This window comes from Panthera tigris, chromosome B3 (genome assembly GCF_018350195.1).
Source record: "Panthera tigris isolate Pti1 chromosome B3, P.tigris_Pti1_mat1.1, whole genome shotgun sequence".
Taxonomy (NCBI): Eukaryota; Metazoa; Chordata; class Mammalia; order Carnivora; family Felidae; genus Panthera; species Panthera tigris.
In genome coordinates this window covers 68572071-68597896 of record NC_056665.1, presented here as the reverse complement: position 1 = coordinate 68597896, position 25826 = coordinate 68572071, and the positions used below count along the sequence as shown (strand labels likewise).

At 40.0% G+C, this 25826-nt stretch overlaps 1 protein-coding gene and 1 long non-coding RNA gene across 2 annotated transcripts in view; one reads left to right on the top strand and one right to left on the bottom strand.

Moving 5' to 3' along the window:
* RYR3 (ryanodine receptor 3) overlaps positions 1-25826 on the bottom strand; it is a 524192-nt gene that overhangs the window by 381374 nt on the left and 116992 nt on the right. The window lies entirely within an intron of this gene.
* On the top strand, positions 1109-2324 carry LOC122239516. Its single transcript, XR_006218704.1, has 2 exons — positions 1109-1440; positions 1843-2324. It is a non-coding gene; the product is annotated as an uncharacterized LOC122239516 (long non-coding RNA).

The window sequence follows — 25826 nt, the reverse complement described above, 5'->3', positions numbered from 1 at the left end:
CAGAAACATTTGACATGGGGCAGCCTGAGACGAGGGCAGGAGATGGAGTGTTTTTGCTGCCTGCACAGCCACAGCAAACGTGACTTGGGGCTTGGTGGCATCCAGTCCCTCCCCTCTCTGCCTCTGATCTAGCCTTAGGAATCAATTATGCGTTATAAACTCGCAATCAGGCTCTTGTTTTCCCAAATCAAGTACAGCCAATGGACTCAAGAACTAATTATTTCCCAGGACGTGCTCTTTGTGCAGAAGGGCGTCTCAGAATCTCAGATTCATGATCAGACACCTGAACTCACTAGCCTCTGCTTGGGTGGGGGCACGGCAAGTGATGCCCCTGGAATTCTTCCCTTTGAAGAGTGTTCCTGCTAAGATGTCCACAGAACTAGCTCAGAGCTGCAGCCTTATCTTCTTTCTGGGTCTCCATGCTTCAGTCACAATAAGGGCAGTGGAATATGGATTGAGAGGAAGGAAATGACTAATTTGTGGATAATTTGCTCCCTAGGAGGGACGGGTAGAACTGCCCCAAGCAAAAATTCAAAATAGTTTTAAACATACTTCTGGATGTTCTCCCACCTCATTCAGAACCTGTTCCATTTCCTCAACTCCCTTTTGTCACTCTCCTCCCAGAATTTGTCTTGATGCTTCCCTCTGGCTGAATACCTTCCCTTCACTCCAGCAGGAACAGCCAGTCTTTGGAACGAAGATTTGAGCTCTGGAGTTACGGATCTACTCCTACACACACAGTCAAAACGTCCATGCTTCCAGTGTTATCACAAAAAGCAATCTGATTAAACCTCAGGAAACTGTCGAGATTCTTCCAGGTTTCATTAGGGCATGGGAGTTATTTTTACAACACATGGCACTGCTACATTTGAAATAGGTTACCAAGAAAACAAATGTATTTCTGTCATGTGTTCAATAACCTTCCCCCACTCATGGTATGTTATGCTACAGACAACCTCTCCAATGGCCTCCAGTGATTCACACCCCTGTATAATCCCTGCCTGCCCCCTGAACATGGCGAGACCTAGTGGCCTCATTCTGACAAAAAGAATACAGCAAAACCCAGTGTGATGTCACTTCCAAGATTAGGTCACAAAGAGACCGGAGCTTCCATGTTATGCATCCTCCCTTGCTCTTTCTGGTGGACACCAGCTGCCCCATATAGAGAGATCCATGTGGTCAGGAACCGCTATCTGTTGCCAACAGTTCACAAGGGCCAGTCACTGCTAACAGCCAGGTCAGTCACCTTGGAAGTGATCCTCCTTCAGTCCAACACTGAAATGACTACAGCCCCTGATGACACCTAGACTCAGCTTGAGAGAGACCCTGAACCAGCAAACTCCGCTAGGCTGCATCCAGATTCTTGACCCACAGAAATTGGGAGATCATAACCGATGTTTGAAACCACTAAGTTTGGGGTACTTTATTACACATCAACAGGTAACTCATTACTCTGAATCACAAGTTCTGAGCACTGAAATGCCTCAGGACATTCATGTCAGGCCCTAGAGTCACAAATATCTGACATTTGTACCACTATCACCTCCTTCCCCCTTTTTTAAAAGTTTATTTCAGAGAGAGAGAGAGAGAGAGAGAGAGAGAGAGAGAGACAGAGAAAGAGAGAAAGAGAGAAAGAGAGAGAATCCCAAGCAGGCTCTGCACTGGCAGCATGGAGCCCAATGTGCGGGACGCGAACTCAAAAACCGTGAGATCATCACCTGACCCAAAATCAAGAGTTGGATGTGATGTGACTGAGCCACCCAGGTGCCCCCACCACTTCCCTTTCTGGACCTGTGGGAAGTGTGGATCATCCATCCTTGTGTTTCTCTCCTCACACTCCAGGCAGCCACCTACAATCAACTGGAATGGGCAACCAAGATAAAGCCCTTTGTCCTCAGGCTCCGGTCTGTCACAAAAGTGTCATCACCTCTGTCAACTAATGAGGCCCAGAATCAGCTTCTTCAAGACCTTGGCTCCCTTACTCTCTTCTCTGCTTTACTTTAAAAGTCTAACTACACTGGGGCAGTAAGAACACACAAAAAAATTTGTGTTTTGATTTCTAGATAAACCTCACCTTTGCTCTCTCGGCAAAAGATCCCTCATTACTTTATCATTGTGGAAATACTTATCCGTGACCAGAATTTTATGTAAATTCCTTATTTCATCACTGTTCAGCCACTTTCAAATCTCACTTGCAATGTTCCTTCTTTGTTCCCTTCTTCAAAAATATTCATCTCTTCCTCTAGAAAGTCTACAATAGTCTCCCCTGGTCAGGATGTTTTATAACTCACCTAGAAACATGAATAAAAGATTGGCCTCCTTAAGTCTTTCAAGGTTCTTTTCGTGCTCAACCGGTGCATCTTTTCAATGGTGCACCGGGTTGCCTAGAGGGAAGGGTCTGCTGTTGAGTCTTATCTATTCTTAGTCCCAATTAAACACGACTTGGGTAAGGAAAAGGAGGAGGGGCAAAAGGCAATGCTAAAATTCAAACCTTTCCTTCTAAAAGAAATGTCAGGATAGAAAACTGGCTCCACTTTCTCCTGTGGTTAGCAGCTGGGAAGAATTCTGCTTCCCTGAGAGGCGGTGCCCACAGTCAGAGAGTCCCTCCGTGGAAGATTCAGCCACCTCCAGGCAATGGGAACCAAGAGTAGATGGGAGGCAGGAACCTGAAACCAGCTTAGGAGGAGATACAACCTCTTCACAGGATTAGCTCTGTCCTATTTAATTCCTCTGTCAAAGATATCCAAGTTGAAACTATAATGCAGGACAATTTTCATCAATTAAGTCAGTAATTTCTCTAAAAAAAAATAAAACGAAATAAAACGTATTTGCATAATTACCTTACCTTTGATACTTTTTAATTTGGGGATCTTGAGCAAGTAACTTAATTCACTGAGCCTTTGCTTCCACATACTCAAAGTGAGATTTTATAGAGAGTATAACTCATGGTGAGTGCATACGAAACAGTACTTATTATGATTATTATCTACTGAAGTAAATAACAACAGAAAGTTGTGATCTGAGCTTTAGAGCCATGTTGAACAAAAGAACTTTCTGTGATGATGGTAGTGTTCTAAAATCTGTGTTCAATACAGCAACCAGGAGACATGTGTGGCTACTGAGTACTTGAAATGTGGTTAGCCTGAGGAACTGACTTAATTTTATTTTAGTTCATTTAAATTTAAATACCTACATACGGCCAGTAACTACCATATTGGACAATGCAGCTTTACTTTTGATTGTCTGCATTGATCAGAAAGCCTCACAAAATATAACCTTGACGTCTTAAGGAGTCCAAGAGCCCAATATTGCTCTGAAGAAAGCCCCTTGTAAATGGGCATGGGATGGAGAGGGAAGTCCTTGCAGGCAATGATAGTGCATCTGACCTACAATTAACAGGATATTCAGTTCCAGTTCTGAAGACTACTGATCATTTGTACCCTGTTATCATCACCTAGTCACCCTAGTGGCTACTGGTTGGATGAACTCAGGGGGTTCTCTGTGTGAAGCTAGTAAGAATATGGGAATTTAAAACAGTATCTAGTTCCAAGCAATGAACAGATTACCTATACTGATGCTATGTGAAATATGTAAGTTGTTTGCAAGCTAATATTAACATCTATGTATCCTTCATCTCCTTATTTATTGAGCACTCACTACATGCTAGGCTAAACACCAGAGTACAAAGTTAAAAAACACCATTCTTGACCTCGTTTCTCTCATTCTAGTCACAGAGACAAAAGTAAAGAACATGGTACAGGGTGAGAAGTAAAATAAGGTGGATTAAAGAGTGTGATCGACTCCATTTGTTGGAGACAGAGCAGAAAAGCTTTCTCAGAGCAGGAGGCAGCAAAGCAGAGTCACAAAGGCACCGCACAACTTGCCATCTCCAAAGTGAGTTAGACAGGGAAGGGCGCTCCTGGCAAAGAAGTCTATGTGGAACCAGGCATCTTTGAAAAGCATCAACACTTCATGATTGGCACTTAGGAAGCAAATCTGGGAGGAATAGAGAACAGTGGGGATTAGAACACAAAAGACCATCCCACAGAATTTAAATCTTATCTCCTAGAAAATGGGACACCACTAAAGGATGTCAAATAGTAAAGGAACATTGAGATTGGGGATCCGATCTCTCTGATGCTGTGTGGGAGATCAGAGGGAGGGCAGGACAGGAGGCATGGGGATGTACCACAAGACCTATGCACCAGTACAGGGGGTGGGTGTGATGGAGGGGAGTCAACAGTGGTTAACAACATTAAGATACTAAAAGAAAGGCTGGAAGCTTCCACATTAGAGTTTTGGGGGGGGGGGGTTAATATGATTGAAATACTTTGATGAGCTTAATTGTGTTCCCGCCAAATTCATGTTTAAGTCTTGACCCCCAGTACCTCAGAATGTCACTATGAGAAAGAACCTTTAAAGGGGTTACTGAGGTCAAATATGGGGTCATTAGGTTGGCCCTCAATTTAATATGACTAGTCTCCTTGTAAGAAGAGGAGATCAGGACACAGACAAGCACAGAGAAGTCAGGTGAAGGCACTGGATGAAGACAGTCATCTATAAGCCAAGGAGAGAGACCTCATTAGAAACCAACCTTGGTGACATTTTGATCTCAAAGCCCCAGCCTGCAAGCCATGAGAAAGTAACTTACTTTCTTTGAGCTACCTGGGTCAGTAGTCCTTTGTTACAGCAGCCGTAGCAAACTAATACAAACATAGTATGTCTACCTTTACACCAATTTCCACCCATATAAAGTGACATTGGCCTTTATTATAAAGCTTCCATATCTGGGAGAGTAATGCTTGAGTTTTCTTAGGTCTTAAATTTAAAAAGAATTTTTTTTTTACTCCAATCTCTTTCGCCCAGTCCTCAGGAGAACACGAATTTGAACAAGTCAGGAAAATAGAAGTTAGTGAGGCCAATAGAAATTAAAGGCATTTTTCTCCAGGTTCCAGAAAAAGATTATTAGTTCACATTCTAGAAAGCTCTCACAGAGAAAATAATTACGAGTGAGAATATTGAGAAACTAGCTCCACTAAAAACCCTACTCTGGACAACAACACTGAAGCCACTCCTCAGAGTTCGTGTACCGGGCTTAAGGGAAACACATCTACAACATCTCCTAATAAGGTGCCTCAGGGCCCTAGAACCTTCAGAATCTCAAGGCTCATCTTCATTATATAACTTAAAACACTTTATAATGTCATTTATGACAGCACAAAAAATACACCAAATTTCTTCTTTGGCTGTGAAATGTATAAATCCAGTATCCCAGTACCAAATAATGATGAAGTTGATTTTTAACTCGTATCAAGACAATACTCATTGAATTCTTCCCTTGAATTTCTTAAGTCTCAAAAGGGCTTTCCTGTCTGTGTGCACACGCACGTGTGTGTGTGTGTGTGTGTGTATTTATTCTTGTGGTGAAACGACATAAGCAAAGATGGGAATTCACATTATCTGAGACCAAAAGACAGAGGCAGGGTCTCTGTACTTTAATGATGTTTACTAAACCCTAAGCCCACCACGTGTCTGCTACCTTCCCCAAGAGGGGACTTCAATCAGGAAAAATAAGATGTATTTCTCTCCTCAGATGGCTAATAAGCATTTCAATGTGAATAGGCCAAAAGACTAACCTTTTCATTTCTTACTGTCTTTGTCAATACTGCAAATAACACCATTCACCCAGTTGTTCAAACCTCAAACCTAATACTAGTTTTTTTAATTGGGGCATAATTAACGGTGCTATATTAGTTTCAGGTGACAATATAGTGATTCCATAACTCTATACATTACTCAGCACACTTCATAAGTATATTCTTAATCCTCTTTATGCAAGGTTTATTTTTTCTTTTAAAAAATTTTAATGTTTATTTTTGAGAGAGAGAGAGAGAGAGCGAGCTTGAGTGGGGGAGGGGCAGAAAGAGAGGGAAACAGAATCTGAAGCAGGCTCCAGGCTCTGAGGTGACAGCACAGAGCCCAACGCAGGGCTCGAACCCACCAACTGTGAGATCCTGACCTGAGCCCAAGTCAGATGCTTAACTGACTGAGCCACCCAGGTGCCCCTCCAAAGTTCATTCTTGATTCCACCTTCCCCTCACCCCTCTATCAGTCCCTCAGAAGCTCCTATCGCTGCCACCTCCAAACACACCCTGTCTTCCCATGTCACGGCACCCTCGCTGCCCACTCAGGCCCAAGCTCTCCCACCTCTGCTCTGACCATGTCAACAGCTTCTTCATTCACCTCCCTGCTCCCTTCTGCTCTCCAGCCTGGTTGACATCTCAGCAGTCAAATGGAATCCTTTCAAGACATAAAAGATCATCCCTCTTCTCTGCTAACCACCCTTCAAGACTCTGGATTTATTCTGAGAAAAACTGGAAACCCCTTGTCTTGTTCTCCAAGGTCCAACGTGAGCCATCCACTGTCTTCATCTCTACCTCAACTGTCATTCACTGGGACACACACAATGGCCTTATGTCCTTGAAAGTGACAAGCCTTTCCTCTTTTCAGGGCTTCTGAACTGACCCTTCTCTCTGCCTGTAAGGCTCTTCTGCTAGCTCCTGCATGTGGCTGGCACACCCACCGCTTGGGTATGAGGCTGGAACCGAAGTGCTGAGACTCCCTCCCCTTTACCCTCTCTCCCCCACCAACAGTATTTCAGAGCACCTGCCACAGTCCATCTATGCACGTGCCTTCTCATTTGGCTCTTCCCCATTGCAAAGTCGGCTCCGTGAGGGCAGGGGGGTGTCTTCTTTATCCCTCCACTTCCTACCACACTCTGCACATGGCCAACGCTCTGTAAGTAGTCCCCAAACAAACGTGACCTCGGAGTGGGGACCATGGCTGTTTCACACTGAACCTGGCATAATGAGGTACTCTCCTACTGCTCTGAAATTGCAATTAGCAAAATAAGAATCACTTTTAATTTTTCTGATTTTCACAAAGCAAATTAAAATGCAGATGGGCTAATTTGAGGGGCGGCTGCTAAGACAACTTCCTGTTCTAACAAGCTTCCCGCTCACATGGCCAAATAATCAGTGTCACTTAGCTGTCTATACTGAGTCTGTGATTGCCTCCTGGACTCAGCTTTGAGCAGAGACCCCATTAGTAGCTCATGAAATAGAACACAACTCCCACCAGAATTTTATTATTGTGAATCCCAAGTTGGTTCTCCAGACTAAAAATTTAATTTCAAGAAGTGGTAACCACAAAGTCCTCAAATTCATTTCAGGCACACCGGGCACCTTGCAATCATCACTGCAATATAACCCACAGGGTATAACATAACTCAATTGCATATGATGGGGGCCTCCTCCAGGAACTGTCGTGTGTTGGATGGAACAGATCTTTCAAGCCGTCCTATGTGGAACCCCAGGTGAACTGTCAACACAGATGCTGAAATCACCAAAGATGATAACAGGAGCTAAATGAAGGCAGGAAAAAAAAAGGAATCCTAAGGAAAATATAATTAAGAGTATCCCACTACTGTGTGCAGATGGTTGAGGCATATGCAGTGAATTCCTGAATGAATGAGTAAGCTGGACATGTTTCTTTTGTGTCTGCTCCATCAATTCCAGAGTCTGGGGTCTCCAGGTCTTCTAAAAACAATAAAGGACTTGACAGACAATTACTCCTCTTAATGTCAAACCTTCTTTCCCACTTTAGGTAAGTAACACTTTTGATGTGATATAGTCTCATTATCATCAGGAGCTGGTCTCTATCTAATTTCTCAGGGGAAAAAAAATGGGCTAATATCTTTTTAAGTCAATTATAAACTTTTGCTTTGTTAAACAGCCCATACTGAACATAATTTAGCCCACTGTTAATAACAAGGCTCACTGTAATCAAGTTAAATTATTATTTTGTGCCCTTAATGTGTCTGGTGGCCTATTTTAACAGCTCAAGGGCATCACCCTTTGAATTTTTCTGACTTACAGAGTTTGGTTCATTTTCTAGCTGTCGACTAGAAATATTTTGCTTTTGTTTATACAGCTTATAATTCCCCTCCTTTCTCCCACCTTCCAATGTGCTGTGGTCTAGAAATCCTAACTACCAAAACAATCAGAACAATTTTGACTTAAGGACAAATACACTTTGATTATGGCCCTTTTCAGTGAATAAATATGTGAATTTAGTGTTTTGGCTTTGTGGCATCTATTTTGCCTGTTCAGAGGCTTTTGCTTATTATTAGATTACCAATTATTACATTTTAAATGTCCACAGATAGTGGATACGTGACCTCCAGATAAATTATTACTATGGTTGAAACTTTCATCTAAAACCTATTTGGCTTAAGAAAAGGAAATAAGTAAAATATGACATTTCCAAGCCATGTGCAACCTGCTGATATAGTCAGGTGGTTATAACCTCTGGTGCTAATTGTCTTTCTTATCAGCATCACTATTATCAAATGTCACTTCTTTGTAAACTCACTGCCCTATTTAGTTCAGTCAGAAGCATCACAGAACACCATCTCACACTGAAATCCTTAAATCTAATTCTTCTTTGAAACTAAAAAAAAGAAGTTTTAGAAGCAATGAAAGCACTAATGTATAAAGCAGCACGGTCAAAGGCGGAGGAAGTCTTTATGTTTTTTAGGTTTATTTATTTTTGACAGAAAAAGAGAGAGAGTGACTGTGAGCAGGGGAGAGACAGAGAGAGAGAGAAAAAAAAGATAAAGAATCCCAAGCAGGCTCTGCCCTGTCAGCACAGAGCCTGACGTGGAGCTCACAACCCATGAACCAGGAGATTATGACCTTACCCAAAGCCAAGAGTCAGATGCTCAACCAACTGAGCCACCCAAGTGCCCCAAAAGCAAAAGTCTTTAAACAATGAACTTCTATAGCAAGGCATTTTTGAAAAATTAATTCTATGATTACAGAGTTTTGAGAAGATATGAGAGAGCTGGTTCGGTCAAGTGGCTGAGAGCATGGGCTCAGGAACCAACAAAATGTGTGGGTTTGAGTTTCCATTTGTATGAGCTTGTGTGACCATCGGAAAATTACTTCTCTCCCTTTGCCTCTATTTCCTCACCTAAAAAATATAGTAATGGCACCTACTCATCAGTTTTTTGTACAAATTAAATCATTTGCTATGTTCCTGGAAATTTTTAAGTGCTACAGAAGTACTAGTTAAAACACCTTTTATACAAAGATGATCCCTACCAATGGATTTTCGGTCCAAATGACATTTGTTAATGCCATTGCTGAAACAGATGGTCAGAAAGCCAGAATGAACACTGTGCCAAACAGAGAATAAAATGGTGTGCAATTTCCGCTAGGTATTCTTAACCCTAACTGTAGCACGACTGCAATAAATCAATTCGGTGAAGAGTACTATAAATTTAATCCATAGCACTCAGCTTTGTTCACAGCCTGCCCAGAATGATGGCAGACCCTCACCACTGAAGTGACCCTGAAGATGTGGCTGGCTGAGCACAAAGTGCTTGGTAATGACAGAAACCATTCAGCTGTGCAACGCGTGTAACAAGGGGAAGAAACCACTGCTACACAAGGGCAAGTAACTTGAGAAATCCTTGTTACCACCACCAGAACAAGCCAGGGACAAGTCGGCCTGCCCCTGAATTCAGAGCTCTGGGCACTTGTTTGTTTGCAGCTCTCCTAACTTCCTTTCCTTTTTTGCCTTCTATGTACTTGGTAAAGTGCATTTATTAAAATGCTCTCACTAGGGGGCGCCTGGGTGGCTCTGTCGGTTAAGCAACCGACTTCAGCTCAGGTTATGATCTCATGGTTGATGGGTTCGAGCCCCATGTCAAGCTCTGTGGGCACAGCTCAGAGCCTGGAGCCTGCTTTGGATTCTGTGTCTCCCTCTCTCTCTCTGCCCCTCCCCCACTACTCATGCTCTGTCTCTCTCTCTCTCTCTCTCTCAAAAATAAACATATACAAAAAAATAAAAAATAAAATGCTCTCACTAGGTCTATTCAGTACTACTTCTCAAGGTGAATTTCATGGACCATCTACATCACATTCATCTGCAAGTTGAAAAATTCAGATTTTAGGGCTCTGCCAAGTTGAAACAGAATCTAATAGGGATGGAACCTGGAATTTTAGAATATTTAAAAAGAAACCCAAAAGATACATGGAGAGGCTATGTTGGAGAATCACTCTGATACCCGCACATTTTAAAGTCCTCATGAATGATATTTAGGATCAGATAATTCTTTGTTATCAGGGCTGTCCTATGTGTTGTAGGATGTTCACCAGCTTCGCCTGCTTCTACAGCAGATGTCAGTAGCACTACCAACATGCCCACTGCAACAACCAAAACCACCTCCAGACATTGTCAACTGTCCCCTGGTGGGTAAAACCACCCCTGATTGAGAACCACTGAGCTAGTCCAACCTCAGACACACACACACACACACAGGAATATCACTCGGCCATAAAAAACAATGAGATCTTTCCGTGTGCAACAATATGGATGGACCTAGAGGGTGTTATGCTAAATGAAGTAAGTCAGACAACGAAAGACAAAACCATATAATTTCACTTACACGTGAAATCTAAAAAACAAATGAACAAACTAAAAAACAGACTCTTACATATGGAAAACTGGTAGTTGCCAGAGGGGAGCCACGTGGGGGGATTGGTGAAATAAAGTGGATTAAGAGGCCCAAACTTCCAGTTATAAAATAAGCCACAGAGATTCAAAGTATAGCATAGGGAACATTGCACGTAACAAATAGTGGCTCCACTTACTGTGGTGAGCATTGAGTAATGCACAGAATTACCAAATCACTGTATTGTATACCTGAACCTAACATTATCAATTATACTTCAATAATCTAAATAAATAAAACCACTTAAGAACATAGGAAAAGATAAAGACTACTCTCATTCATTAGCATAAATTAAAAAAGAATAACTGCAAACTGAATCCAGTAGAGAAAAAGATAAATGATGATAATAATAATCGAGCACATTCTTGGGGCGCCTGGGTGGCTCAGTCGGTTAAGCGGCCGACTTCGGCTCAGGTCATGATCTCGCGGTCTGTGAGTTCGAGCCCCGTGTCGGGCTCTGTGCTGACAGCTCAGAGCCTGGAGCCTGTTTCAGATTCTGTGTCTCCCTCTCTCTGACCCTCCCCCGTTCATGCTCTGTCTCTCTCTGTCTCAAAAATAAAATTTAAAAAAACGTTAAAAAAAATTTTTTTAAATAAAAAAAATATATAAAAATAATCGAGCACATTCCAACAATTTTAAGTTGGGTATAACATCAGAAAGTATATTTATGTACTCGATCATATTAATGGAATAGAAAAACCATATGATGATCTTAATCGATGTAGAAAAAGCATTGGAATATCAACTCACAAAAAACAAACAAAACCTCTAGTAGACTAGGAAGTGAAGGGAACTTGCTTAAGTCATATTCAATGATAAAACACTGAAAGGATTTCTTTAGGAAAATTAAAACTAGTCCTGTATAGCCACTATCATTACTATTCAACATTGTGCAGTAAAATACAGCAAAAGACAAAAAGGTTTTCCAGACTGACTGCCCCAGTTTGCATTCCCATCAATAGTACAAGAGGGTTCTCCTTTCTGCACATCCTCACTAACACCTGCTGTGTCTGGTGGGGGTGATTTTAGCCATTCTGGCACGTGTAAGGTGATACCTCATTGTAGTTTTGATTTATATTTTCCTAATCTAGGATGTTGAGCATCTTTTCATGTGTGTGTTAGCCATCTGGATGCCTTCTTCGGAAAAATGTCTCTTCATGTCTGTTGCCCATTTTTAAATTGGATTATTTGTTTTTGGGTGTTGAATTTGTAAGTTCTTTATATGTTTTGGATACTAACCTTTTATGAGATATTTCATTTGCAAATATCTTCTCTATTCCATAGGCTGACTTAAGTTTCGTTGATTGTTTCCTTCGCTGAGCAGAAGCTTTTTATTTTGATGAAGTCCCAATAGTTTATTTTTGTTTTTGTTTTCCCTTGCCTCAGGAGACATTGACTTTAAGAGGTTAAGGACTGTGTTCTCCTCTAGGATTTTTACAGTTTCATATCTCATATCCAGGTCTTTAATCCATTTTGAATTTACTCTTGTGTATAAGAAAGTTGTCCAGCATTATCTACAATGGCCAAATTATGGAAACAGCCCAAGTGTCTACTGACTAATGAATGGATAAAGAAGAGGTAAATATATCACACAATGGAATATTACTCAGCCATAAAAAAAAACAATGAAATCTTTCCATTTGCAATGACCTGGGCGGAGCTACAGAGTATTACTCTAAGTGAAATAAGTCAGAGAAAAACAATGACCACACCATTTCACTCATATGTGGAATTTATGAAAGAAAACCAAGGAGCCAAGGGGAATAAAGAAAAAGAGGGAAACCAGTAAACAGACTCTCAACTATAGAGAACTGATGGTTACCAGGTGGATGGAGAGATGGGTCAAATAGGTGATGGGGATTAATGAATGCACTTGTGATGAGCACCAGATGTTGTATGAAGTGCTGAATCCCTATACTGTACACCTGAAACTAATATTATACTGTGTATTAATTAGAATTTAAATAAAAACTTTACAAAATCCATTATTTGCAGTGTATATAACTTCTTGCCTAGAAATCCCACATGAATCCAAAGAGAACTATTGAGAATTTCACAAGGTAGCTAGTTCTAAGATCAACATCCAAGAAGGCAAAAAGTATTCCTACATCCCAGTTGTAAAGGGTTACAAAACCAAGAAGATTTAAATAAAACAAGAAGAGGGGTGCCTAGGTGGCTCCGTCGGTTAAGCATCTGACTTTGGCTCAAGTTATGACCTTTCAGTTTGTGAGTTCGAGCCCTGCGTAGGGCTCTGTGCTGACAGCTAGGAGCCTGGTACCTGTTTTGGATTCTGTGTCTCCCTCTCTCTCTGCCCCTCCCCTGCTTGTGTGCTCTCTCTCCAAAAATAAAAATTCAAAAAATCAAAAATAAATAAAACAAGAAGATATAATAAGAGGGGGAGAGGGGAATATAATACCGAAAGATTAAAAGAGCTGTATTTTAATTTTGAATGTTGAGCTTCACTTCTTGACCATAAATCAACACGTGACCCAATCACTTGCATTCCTACTTCAATTTCAGAGCACCCACAGAAAAGACCTTCTAGTTTGTTTTATTTGTATCCTTTTGTTTGCGTAAGTCCTTGGAGACTGTAGTTTACTGTTTTATGGGCAAGAGTGTATATTTATCTGACATAAAGGGTAATGTGCTATCGATTCCATTCTTTTAGTTATGTTTTTAGATCTATCAATTTCAGAAGAAAATCATAAGCCTTACAGACATTAAAAAAGACCTGAATAAATGGACCATGATCAAAGATAAAAAAGAGAATGTAAAAAACGTCAATGTCCTCAAATTGATCTATAAATGCACTACAGTGCAACAATAAGCAGCAAGTGTGTGTTTAACCTGATAAGTTAATTCAAAAAATTATACGTATGGAAGATAAAAGAGTAATAGCTAAGACACTTACAAGAAGAATAGTGAATAAGGGAGGAAGACTTGCCCTACCACACAAAAACACTCTTTTAAGAAGTTCTAGTAGGGGCACCTGGGTTACTCAGTTGAGAGTCCAGCTCTTGATTTTGGCTCAGGTCATGATCTCAGGGTCAGGGGATCAAGCCCTGTGTTGGGCTCCGTGCTGAGTGTGGAGCCTTCTTGGGATTCTCTCTCTCCCTCTGTCCCTCTCCCCACTTTGCACGCTCTCTAAAAAAAGACAAAACAAAACTTCTACTAAGGGAATGTGGTGCTGGGGCTGAGATAAGCATCTAGACCAATGGAAAAGTACAGTGCAGGAATAGACCACTGGCAGATCCCGTGAGTTGGTTCATTCAGTACTTATTTCAACCCCATCCCTCTTGCTTTTGTACGTAGTGGAGGCTACTCAAACACTCTAATCCCTAGCCTCCTTTTAGCTAAGGGTGGCGTATTTAACAGTTTTATATGGTATGATTTAGGCATAAATCATCAGGGAAATTTTCTCTTCCTGAAAAATTACAAGGGAATGAATTAAAAAGATCAGGTTTACAGTTCCCTCTCTTCTTCCTGACTTGAACATAGATACAATGCCTGGACATCAGCAGCCCTCTTGTAACCACAAGGAAAGTTAAGCATGGCAGAGTTGTCATATAAAAGCAGTTCAGGACCTTGACGATGCTGTTAAATGGCTTGCCAGCCTCAACTACTTTCCCCAGACTACTTACTAGATGAAACACATCCTGTTTAACAGGTAATATAGTCTATTCCTTATAATCAAACAGAACGTTAACTCACACATACACACAATCTTGATATTGACAGAGGTCCAAGTATCAATCATTACAATCAGTGATGCCAAGCCAAATGGTTAGCCACCTGAACAGACTAGATTCCTCACTTCAGAACTCAACAACAGCAATTCCAGGGGTTATTTTTTTAAGCTTAAAAAAAACTGAGTTAGTTGACACACATTACATTAGTCTCAGGTGTACAACACAGTGATTCAACAAGTTTATCTGTCATGCTATGCTCACCCCAAGTGTCCCTACTGTTTGTCACCACGTAATGCTATTAAAATGCTATTGGCTATATTCCTTATGCCGTGCCTTCTATTTCTGTGACTTACTCATTATGTAACTGGAAGCCCATAATGTAGCTACCACAATGTAAGTAACGATCACTTACGTAAGGAACAATTGAAAGATCACACATCTTGAAAGACTAATACATCAGATTGCATTAAAATTAAAAAATACAGCTTCATCAAAAGACAGATAAAATAACAAGACAAGCCAAAAATTGGGAGATCATTGTAACATATAACCAACAGCGTAACAATCATAATGTACTCAGTAAGAACTCTTACAAACTATTTAGAAACTAAAGTAACCCAGTATAAAAATAGGAAAAATCCATGAGCAGCAATTCCAAAGAAGAAGGGAACACAGATGTCTGATATATATACGAAAAAGATGCCCAACCTCAATGCTAATAAAAATTAAGGACACAATGTGACACCATTTCATTCTATCAGATTTGAGAAAAAAAAAAAAAAAAAAAAAACTCTAAGAAAACCAGTATAGCAAGGACGTAGAATAAGGAGGATTTAAACATTGATGGTGCAAATGTAAATTGGTATAAGCCCCACTCTGCAATACAATTTGGCATTATATGATACCGATAAAGATGCACACAGCTTAGGGGCGCCTGGGTGGCTTGGTCGGTTAAGCGTCCGACTTCGGCTCAGGTCATGATCTCACGGTCCGTGAGTTCAGGCCCCGCGTCGGGCTCTGTGCCGACAGCTCAGAGCCTGGAGCCTGTTTCAAGTTCTGTGTCTCCCTCTCTCTCTGCTCCTCCCCTGTTCATGCTCTGTCTCTCTCTGTCTCAAAAATAAATAAACGTCAAAAAAAAAAAATTAAAAAAGATGCACACAGCTTATTTGACCCATCAATTCTCACCTCTAAATATAAACACTGTAGAAATTCTCACCCACATACAAGCATGTGTATAGTAGCACAGTTTTGAAATAGAGTGTGTGCATGCACGCGAACACACACACAATCCCAAACTCTCTGACAGAATAAAATCACTGTGATAAAAGTATGCATTGGAATACCACAGAACAGTTGATAACTAATAGGAACGATGATATATATATATCAGCATAAATGAAACTCAATAAAATTGCAGTAGAGTATGGAGTGTGATACCATTTATATGAAAATTTTAAAAAGGAAAAAAATAATGTTTTAATAAACACTAATGTGTTTAGAGAAATATATATGTAGCAAACCCTAAAGAGAAATGACAAATAGAGTTATTTGGTCAGAGGTTATCACCAAAGAGAAGGGAGAGGAATACAATTGGGAAGAGACACTCAGTTATTTATAATGTCTTGTTGCTTTAGCTGAATAGCAAAGACATGTGTTCCTTTTTATTTTTTGTACCTCACAGACAGGTACTATTTATTTTTATACGAATACAGTGTTTTGTAAAATTGCCAAGGTTCTACATCAAATCCCGTTTTCAAAAATCTTGCCATGAAATTGGTCACTGCTCTTCTGTTATCAGAGGAGATGGCTTTAGGGACATGGAAATATGATCAAGAATAAATGGATTCAACCGAATTTCAACACCTTCTGAGGTATACTCTGAGATCTCTATGTGCAGATGACAGAGAGCTCCCCCAGCTAAAATAAGCTCTAAGCACGGCATCTACGATACATCGGAAGTGATTTGCAGAACCAAGTTCTGAAGCTGTGCCTGGCAAACAATCAACAAACAAGTAGTGAATTTCACCATGGGGGAGCACAAGACAGTATTTTTACTGAAAAAATAATCCATATTCGACCAACTGCCTGATGAGCTTTCTCTCTGGCACAACTTAGAAAAGAGGACTTGATGGGGCGCCTGGGTGGCTCTGTCAGTGAAGTGTCTGACTTCAGCTCAGGTCATGATCTCTTGGTTTGTGAGTTTGAGCCCTGCATCAGGCTCTGTTGACAGCTCCGAGCCTGGAGGCTGCTTCGGGATTCTGTGTCTCCCTCTCTCTGCCCTCCTCTGCTCACACTCTGTCTCTCTCTCTCAAAAATAAATTAGCATTTAAAAAACATTTTTTTAAAAGAGGACTTGATGACGGGGCACCTGGGTGGCTCAGTCGGTTAAGCGTCCGACTTCGGCTCAGGTCATGATCTCACGGTCCGTGAGTTCAAGTCCCGCGTCGGGCTCTGTGCTGACAGCTCAGAGCCTGGAGCCTGTTTCAGATGCTGTGTCTCCCTCTCTCTCTGCCCCTCCCCTGTTTATGGTGTGTCTCTCTCTGTCTCAAAAATAGATAAACGTTAAAAAAAAAATTTAATAAAAAAAAAAATAAAAGAGGACTTGATGACAACACAAACTATTTCTAAAGACATTGACCCAGTGTGGTATTGCCTAGAAAAATAGCCAACAAAATGTCAACTATCATCAGGAAAGGCACAAAGTATTATCTAGTAATTCTGGATAACAAGGGTGCTTGGATAACATATGGTACACTGTGTGCAGTTAAAATTGTTGCACTTGAAAATGAATTCACCTGGAAAAGATTCAAGAAGATTAAGTATAGTGATCAAGGGGATGTGGTTGTGTTCATAATGAAACACAAGAGTTTGCCCATCCGGAAACTAAGATTTCAAAAGGAGTATGACTGAAATATACCAACTTCTCCAAAGGTGTGAATGAGACATTTTAAAGCATGAGAGAAGGAGGGGGAAATCAACATAGATGGACAGCCTGCAATGTACTCAGCTACTAAATTTGGTGCTTTTTCACCCATGTTCATTTTATTTTTAAAATGTAAGAATTTTTTATAATCATGTGAAACTCATTACTCCAAAAGATGCTACAGAATACATAAAAGTAACTTCTTACCTCTTCTTGCCCTTACTCATCACTGCATTTATTTCTCTACACATCAATCTTCCCTGTTGTTTTTTAAACTCTCTGAGAGTACCTTTACTTCCTTTTCATCTTTTATGTCCAGCACATAGTATCTGAGACAAGCTTTGGCACTTAATATATCAAGTGAAATAAGGGATGAAAATCTTCAGGTAACTCCAAATGTGCACTCATGGTTTAATAATGGAATGAAGGATTTGGGGAAGACATGCCTGACTTAGATACTTAGGTTTTTTAAGTAGCCTTCACAACCCAACACAGAGCCCAATGCGGGGCTTGAACTCACAAGCCTGAGATCAAGACCTAAGCTGAGATCAAGAGTTAGATGCTTAATCAACTGAGCCACCCAGGTGAACCTGATACTTGGGTCTTAAAAAAAATTACACAAGGATGCTCTTCTGTAACAATGGATGTCCTATAGAAGAGAGCGAGATGAGCAGTGTGTGTGGGGTGAGGGAGGGGGTAGTGGTGGTGGTTGTGGTGGGGAGGTTCCTGGGTCCAGTCCCAAGTGGCAGTTTTATGCTCTATACACACTAACAGAACACACACCTGAGTATACACAACATAAAACCCCAATCTATACAGCAGATAGCAAGGACTTAGAAGGTCTCCTATCTTCTTCCTCCCCAGTGTTTGCATGGGTCCAAGACTGATGAAGACAAAGGTCAATACAGGTTTGGGGCAATAGACAAACCAAGTGAAAGAGTTGATCAATAAACTGATGCAGCAAACATGACAGGCATTTTTTCCAGGGTTATAAGACAAGATTAATTTAGGCCAAAGAGTTGGAATTCTATGGATTTTTCATCTTCACTTGATATAAGCTAGACACTGCAAAACTAATTAGTTCCAAGTGGGATTATCAGAACTATAAAGAGCTTCACATCTAGTAGAATATAAGTGGCCCACATGATGAAAAACTGAGGCGAGATGGTTGACTATCCTAAGACTAGTTCCACAGTCACCTGAAAACCCGACTTAAATGCAGCATTGTTACAAAGCTCAGGAGGGATAATCTTAAGTGACAGGAAGCTTTAATAGCCCAGAGAGAAGAAAAATCTTGGAACAGCAATTTTCCTCCAACAGATGATGCGAGGACAGGAAGGGGGCTGGCAGGTTAAACATAGGTGTATTGTTTTGAAAACTACATTTATGTAGTTCAATCATATCTTTTGTGCTCTGAAGATATCAAGCTGTTCCGTAACTAAAAGCAGACATTTGGCTTTCTTTCGGCTGTTCTAGTCCTCTTTTTACATCAGCACCTATGATTTTTATGATCCTCAAGGCGACTACTTGTGACACTCATCTTGGCTTTCTCTACAAACTCATTCAGCCACGAAGTGAACATGAACTTACGCTCATCTGAAACTGCGTAATTAATATTTGTGAGGCACCTATGAGGTAAACCACAACCAGCTGTTACATTAGCATTTTACAAGGAGCCAGATCTGCAGGCAAGGACAAGCATTCTGAGCGAGGGTAACTTGTACTTAGCAGTACAAAGAAATCCTATGTGCAGTAAGTCAAGTTGTTTGTTATCTAAAATATGCTGACTGGGGCGCCTGGGTGGCTCAGTCGGTTAAGCGGCCGACTTCGGCTCAGGTCACGATCTCACGGTCCGTGAGTTGGAGCCCCGCGTCGGCCTCTGTGCTGACCGCTCAGAGCCTGGAGCCTGTTTCAGATTCTGTGTCTCCCTCTCTCTCTGACCCTCCCCTGTTCATGCTCTGTCTCTGTCTCAAAAAGAAATAAACGTTAAAAATAAATAAATAAATAAATAAATAAATAAATAAATAAATAAATAAATAAATAAAATATGCTGACTGACCACTGATGATGCAAAAACCTCCCCTGGCCCCGCACACTTCCCAGTCCCACCACAAAAGGGGCAATGCTTTTTGTTTTAAGCTTTAAATTAGATCAGTGATACATGAACACATACTTAAGTCTTTTTGGCATTTCAGAAAACGCTGTCATTTTCCATTCCTATCGCTCTCTTCCCAAAAGTAAAAAATGGGTTTGCTTCCTCTCAGACATACCTATACACACATATACATATGCTCCCATCTATGTGTGACTATACGTAAATGAAACTTACATATACATACATATGTGATATATATGATATGTCATATATGTGATATATATCATATGATATATGTGTCACATATATGATATCTATGATATGTATATATGTGTCATATATGTATCATATATGATATGTATACATACAGAAACTATGTGGTAGCTCATAAAAGACATACTTGTCAACTCCCACCATCCCCCCCCCCCCCCCCACACACACTCAGCACATCTTGGAGATTCTACTGTGTTGGGCTGCAACAGATATAGCTCATTCCCTTTCACTGCTTCATAGTTAACCTCTGAAGGTATTAAAGTACCTCTAAGTACCTCTGTTATTTGGTAATAGGCTTTTTTTTTTTAAGAGAGCATGCACATGAGCAGGGGAGAGGTGGGTAGGGGGGAGAGAGAGAGAGAGAATGAATGAATGAATAAATGAATGAATGAATGAATCTCAAGCAGGCTCCACATTCAGCACTGAGTTTGACATGGGACTTGATCTCACAACACCAAGATCATGACCTGAGGTGAAATCAAGAGCTAGACGCTCAACCAACTGAGCCATCTAGGTGCTCTGGTAATGGACACTCTTATGCTTACCTCCTGCCAAGTACACTGAAGTAGAAACGCATGGTTGGATAGATACTTGCACCTCACCTTCTAAAGGGCTACAGCAATTCAGTCCTACCAGCCATGCATGAAAGGCCCAGTGAACCCCTATTCCCACCTACTTGTGGCATCGCCAACAGTTTTATTTAAGACAGCTCACTTTGACCTACTCTTTTCTGAACCTCTCAGTTGAATCATTTTTCTAGGCAGGAATAGGGAAGGTGGGTCTAAGAAAATGAAGACATAAGAAAGTAATTTATACTGTCTTCTTAGGCTGCCAGCAGTTGATGAGCTTTCTAGCAGGCACAGCTCTCAACACATGTATGCCTCCCCCTTCCTTGTTTTTCCTGACACTGGTGGGAAACCTCACTCATTCATTTGCCCATGTGCCCCTCTCTTAGACCAACCCTAGGTGTATCCAGCCTGAAGGCCTTATGTGCTCCATACAACTTCTGGCCGAGGGTGTTGTAGAGAGCCACAGAAATGTCTTTGTCTCATGCTACTATTTCTATTTCCTGAAGGAAACCCTAATAATGAACCATCTTTTGAAAAGCAATCTTATTTATGTCATACAATATTTAACAGAGCTTTCTGTCCTTCCAAAGCCAACTGTCATAGCTACTCAGTCAATACATAGCTTTCTAAATTATTCATTGAATTTTTGTGATTTTTCTACACATCCTCAAAAAGTTCTCAATAAATCAATTTAAGGAAAATGTACAAAGGAGGAAGTCCCTTAAAATAGTGTTTTGAGAGAGGACGGAGTGTTGGGAAGGTGTTCATAGTTCTGAGGAGTGTTTCTTCTCTTCAAAGAGCTTCATTAAAGCACAATGAAACCATTAGTGACATCAATGGCACATTTTAACCAGTAAATTAGACAGCAACATTAAAAGCTCAAAACTGATCATCAGGGTTGGCTCCCAGAAGCTAAGAGGAAGAAAGGCTAATCCCGTAGCACTACATCCTGCAATTTATTATCTCTGATTTTTAAACCTTTCTCAGAAGAGGCTCGATTTATTACTTCAAGGAAGGTAGTTTACAAGAAAATATTTAAATCTTTCTGAGCTATATGACAACTCTTAGTGCTTACAACACTTCACTAAGATGGTGTACTCACTGGGCTGAAAAAAAAGCTTTGTTTTTTTCTGTCTTCCTTGCAAACTTCCACATTCATCCATAGTAACTGAGCATAAATAAAATTGTAACTTCTTTGGGGTCCCTGGTGGTAGAACTCTTAGAAACACTTACTCACTTTGAAAGATTAGCTTCCCAGGCCTCTTATATTACCTGTTTCAACAATTATTCTATGGTAATGTAGAAAACAAGAAGGATCAGAGTGGGAGAAAAGGAAAAACAAACTCCTGCAGTGTCCCATCCCCAAATGTAAAGTATTGTTTATTTCTCAAGATGGTGGAGCCACTGACCGTTCTGATGACTGAAAGACAAGCTTCTTATAGAGATGATGCTCTTGAAATTCTCAAGGTTCAACAATAAAAGAATTTCAACAGCTTAAGGGAATATAAGTCACCAGATATTCAAATTGCAGTCAGGTATGGGGCCCTATAAGCTCAGTTATTTATAAGACTTTAGCCCAGGACCAGGTGGCTTCACCTATAAATTCTAACAAGTATTCAAAGAAAAATTAATGCCAATCCTTACCAAACTCTTCCAAAAAATAGAGGGTAGACATTTCCAAACTTATTTTATAAGGCTAGCATTACCCTAATGCCAAAACCAGACAAGGACACTACAGAAAAAATACAAGCCAATATTCCTGATGAATACAGATGTAAAAATTCTCAAAATATTAGCAAACTGAATTCAACAATACATTAAGAGGATCGTGTGAGGGGCGCCTGGGTGGCTCAGTTGGGTAAGCGTCCAACTTCAGCTCAGGTCATGATCTCATGGTTCGGGAGTTGGGGCCCCGCGTCCGGCTCTGTGCTGATAGCCTCAGCCTGGAGCCTGCTTTGGATTCTGTGTCTCCTTCTCTCTCTACCTCTTCCCTTCTCATGCTGCCTCTCTCTCACTCTCTCAAAAAATAAATAAATATTTTTAAAAATTAAAAAAAAAAAAGAGGATCGTGTGAGTGGGATTTATTCCAGGAATGGAAAGATGGTTTAATATCTGAAAATTATCAATGTGATAGCATTAAAAAAAATGAAGGATAAAAAGTATAATCATCTCGGCAGATGCAGAAAAAGCATTTGCCAAGGTTCAACATCCATTTATGTTTTTTTTTTAAAAAAACTCAAGAACATAGGTATAGAGGAAAGGTACCTCAACATCATAAAGGCTATATGTATATGACAAACCCATATCTAACATCATATGTAACAGTCAAAAGCTGAAAGCTTTTCCTTTAAGATCAGGAATAAGGAAAGGATGCACACTCTTGCCACTTTTATTCAACACAGTACTGGAAGTCCTAGCAAGAGGAATTAGGCAAGAAAAAGAAATAAAAGGCATCCAGATCAGAAGTGAAGCTGTTATATTTGCAGATGACATGATATTATATATAGAAAACCCTCAAGACTTCACCAAAACACTACCAGAATAAACAGATTTAATAAAGTTGCAGGATACAAAATTAATATACAGTATCAGTTAAATTTCTATATGCTGATAATGAACCATCAGAAAGAAATTAAGAAAACAATTCCATAAAAAAATACACATGAATAAATTTCACCAAGAACACAGAAGATCTGTACACTGAAAACCCTAAGACACTGATCAAAGAACTGAAGACAACACAAATTAAAAGATACAGTATTCAATCGATTGGAAGAATATTGTTAAAATGTCCATACTAGCAAAACAGAATACAGATTCAATGCAATCCCTATCAAAACCTCAATGGCATTTTTCACAGAAATAGAAAAAATAATCCTAGAATTTATACAGAACCACAAAACACCTTGAATAGCTAAAACAATCCTGAGAAAGACTAAAACTGGAAGCACCGTGTCTCCTGACTTCCAACTATATTACAAAGCTATAGTAATCAGAGAAGTAGGGTATTGGCATAAAAACAGAGAATAGAGAATCCAGAAATAAAATCACACATACATGATCAATTAAATTTATGACTAAAAAGCCAAGACTATACTATGGGGGAAAGGAGAGTCTCTTCAATAAATGGTCCTGAGAAAACTGAACAGTCACAGTTAAATGGATCAAACTAGATCTCTTATACCACACACAAAAACTAACTTAAAATGGATTAAAATCTTTCATATAAGACATGAAACCAAACTCCTGGAAAACATAAATGGTAAGATTCCTGACATCCATCTTGGTGATTATTTTTTGGACCTAACATCAAAAGCAAAGACACTAGAATTTACAAAATACCCAAGAGGAACTGTACCAAACTAAAACACTCTGCACAGCAAAGAAACCATTAACAAAATGAAAAGACAACCCAATGAATGGGAGAAAATATTTGCAAATCCTATCTTTTAAGGGGTTCAATAACCGAAATATATAAAGAACTCAGACAACTCAATAGCAAAAACCCCCAAATAATCCAATTAATAAAATGGGTAGAGACATTTTTCCAAAGAAGACATACAGAAAGTCAACAGGTTCATGGAAAGGTGCTCGACATCAGTAATCCTCAGGGTAATGTAAATCAAAACCATAATGAGATAGACATTTTAACAGGTGTGAGGTGCTATTATCAACAAGACAAAAGATCACATGTGTTGGCAAGGATGTCAAGAAAACAGAACCCTGGTGCACCGTTTGTGGGAACGTAAATTGGTGGAGCCACTATGGAAAACAGTAGGGAGGATCCTCAACAACTTAAAACTCGAACTACCGGGGCGCCTGGGTGGCTCAGTCGGTTGAGCGTCCGACTTCGGCTCAGGTCACGATCTCGCAGTTCGTGAGTTCGAGCCCCGCGTCAGGCTCTGTGCTGACAGCTCAGAGCCTGGAGCCTGTTTCAGATTCTGTGTCTCCCTCTCTCTCTGCCCCTCCCCCGTTCATGCTCTGTCTCTCTCTGTCCCAAAAATAAATAAACGTTAAAAAAAAAAATTAAAAAAAAAAAAAAAAACTCGAACTACCATACGATCCAGTTATTCTACTTCTGGATATTTACCCAAAGGAAACAAATACACTAATTTGAAATGTTACCTGTACCCCCATGCTTACTGCAGTATTATTTATAATAGCCAAGACAAGGAAGCAACCTAAGCATCATGGATGAATAAAGAATAGGTGACAGGGGCGCCTGGGTGGCTCAGTTGGTTAAGCGTCCGACTTCAACTCAGGTCACGATCTCACGGTCCGTGAGTTCGAGCCCCGCATCGGACTCTGGGCTGATGGCTCAGAGCCTGGAGCCTGCTTCCGATTCTGTGTCTCCCTCTCTCTCTGCCCCTGCCCCGTTCATGCTCTCTCTGTCTCAAAAGTAAATAAAACGTTAAAAAAAAATTAAAAAAAAAAAAAAAAAAGAATAGGTGACATATATACCATGGAATACAATTTAGCCCTAACAAAGAAGGAAATCTTTCCAGTTGCAAAAACATGGATGGACCTTAGCATCATGCTAAGTGAAATCAGAGGGAGAAAAACAAATACTGGATGATCTCACTCCTATGTGGCATCTTAAACAAAACTACTCATAAATACAAAATCACTGATAGATGTTGCAAAAGTATGGGCAAAACGAGTAAAGGTGGTCAAAAGGTACCAACTTCCAGTTATCAAATAAGTCCTAGGAGATAATATACAACATGGTGGTTATAGTTGATACTATATTGTATAAATCAAAGTTGTCAGGAGGGTAATTCTTAACAGTTATCACCCAAGAAAAACATTATAACTATGTGTGGCAATTAAACTGACGTATTCTGGTGATCAATTCATAATATATACATACAGTGACTCGTGGTACACTTGAAAGTAATATATGTTGATTATATCTCAATTTTAAAAAACTTAAAAACCTAACATGGTATGCTACAGAATCATATTAACAACTCTTGACTTTTTTATTAAAATACTTCCTCTAATCTACAACTCATTATTATTCATGTTTAAAAATCAAGTCATGAAAAAAAAATGACTTAATTTGGTCTGATTGGGTGAATGCTAAAAAACAGTAAGAAATCAAATAGTCTTAGAACTGGAATGTATCTGAGAAGTTCTTCTGTTCATCTTCCTCTCAAGGAAAGGAGAAAAATCCCTGAATAAACTTAAAGGCTTTGCTTCCACATGGGCATTGTATTTTGCCTTAAAATGGATGTATGAAGACTAGATATATAGATTTGAGATGTTTTGTTTTTGGTGTTTATTCAGCAATAAAGAAGCTTTTGTTCATTCAAGATATTTGGGTACGGATTAAAAGCTTCAAAATATACATCTCCATTTCTACACACAAAAAGACAATTTTCATAAAGTTAAGGGAAAGTAGGATCTTTCTTGGGGCAGAGCTGGTTAAACCTGATATAGTGTCCAACATTATTAATTACCAAGTGCTCACGTGTTAAGTGTCATTTCATATGCAACCAGCTTATTTACTCTAATGCAGCGCAAGAGATGGAAAGAGATGTATGGGAAGAAGGAAACGTACCACAGTTCCGACTGCCTGATGAACAACAGGCTCACCTAGAAATTTCACATTATTCAAGAATATCAAGATGGTCTTCTACTACTGCAAGACAAAGACATCAATCTGTGCCTCAAGCAACAAACTCTACAAAGATAA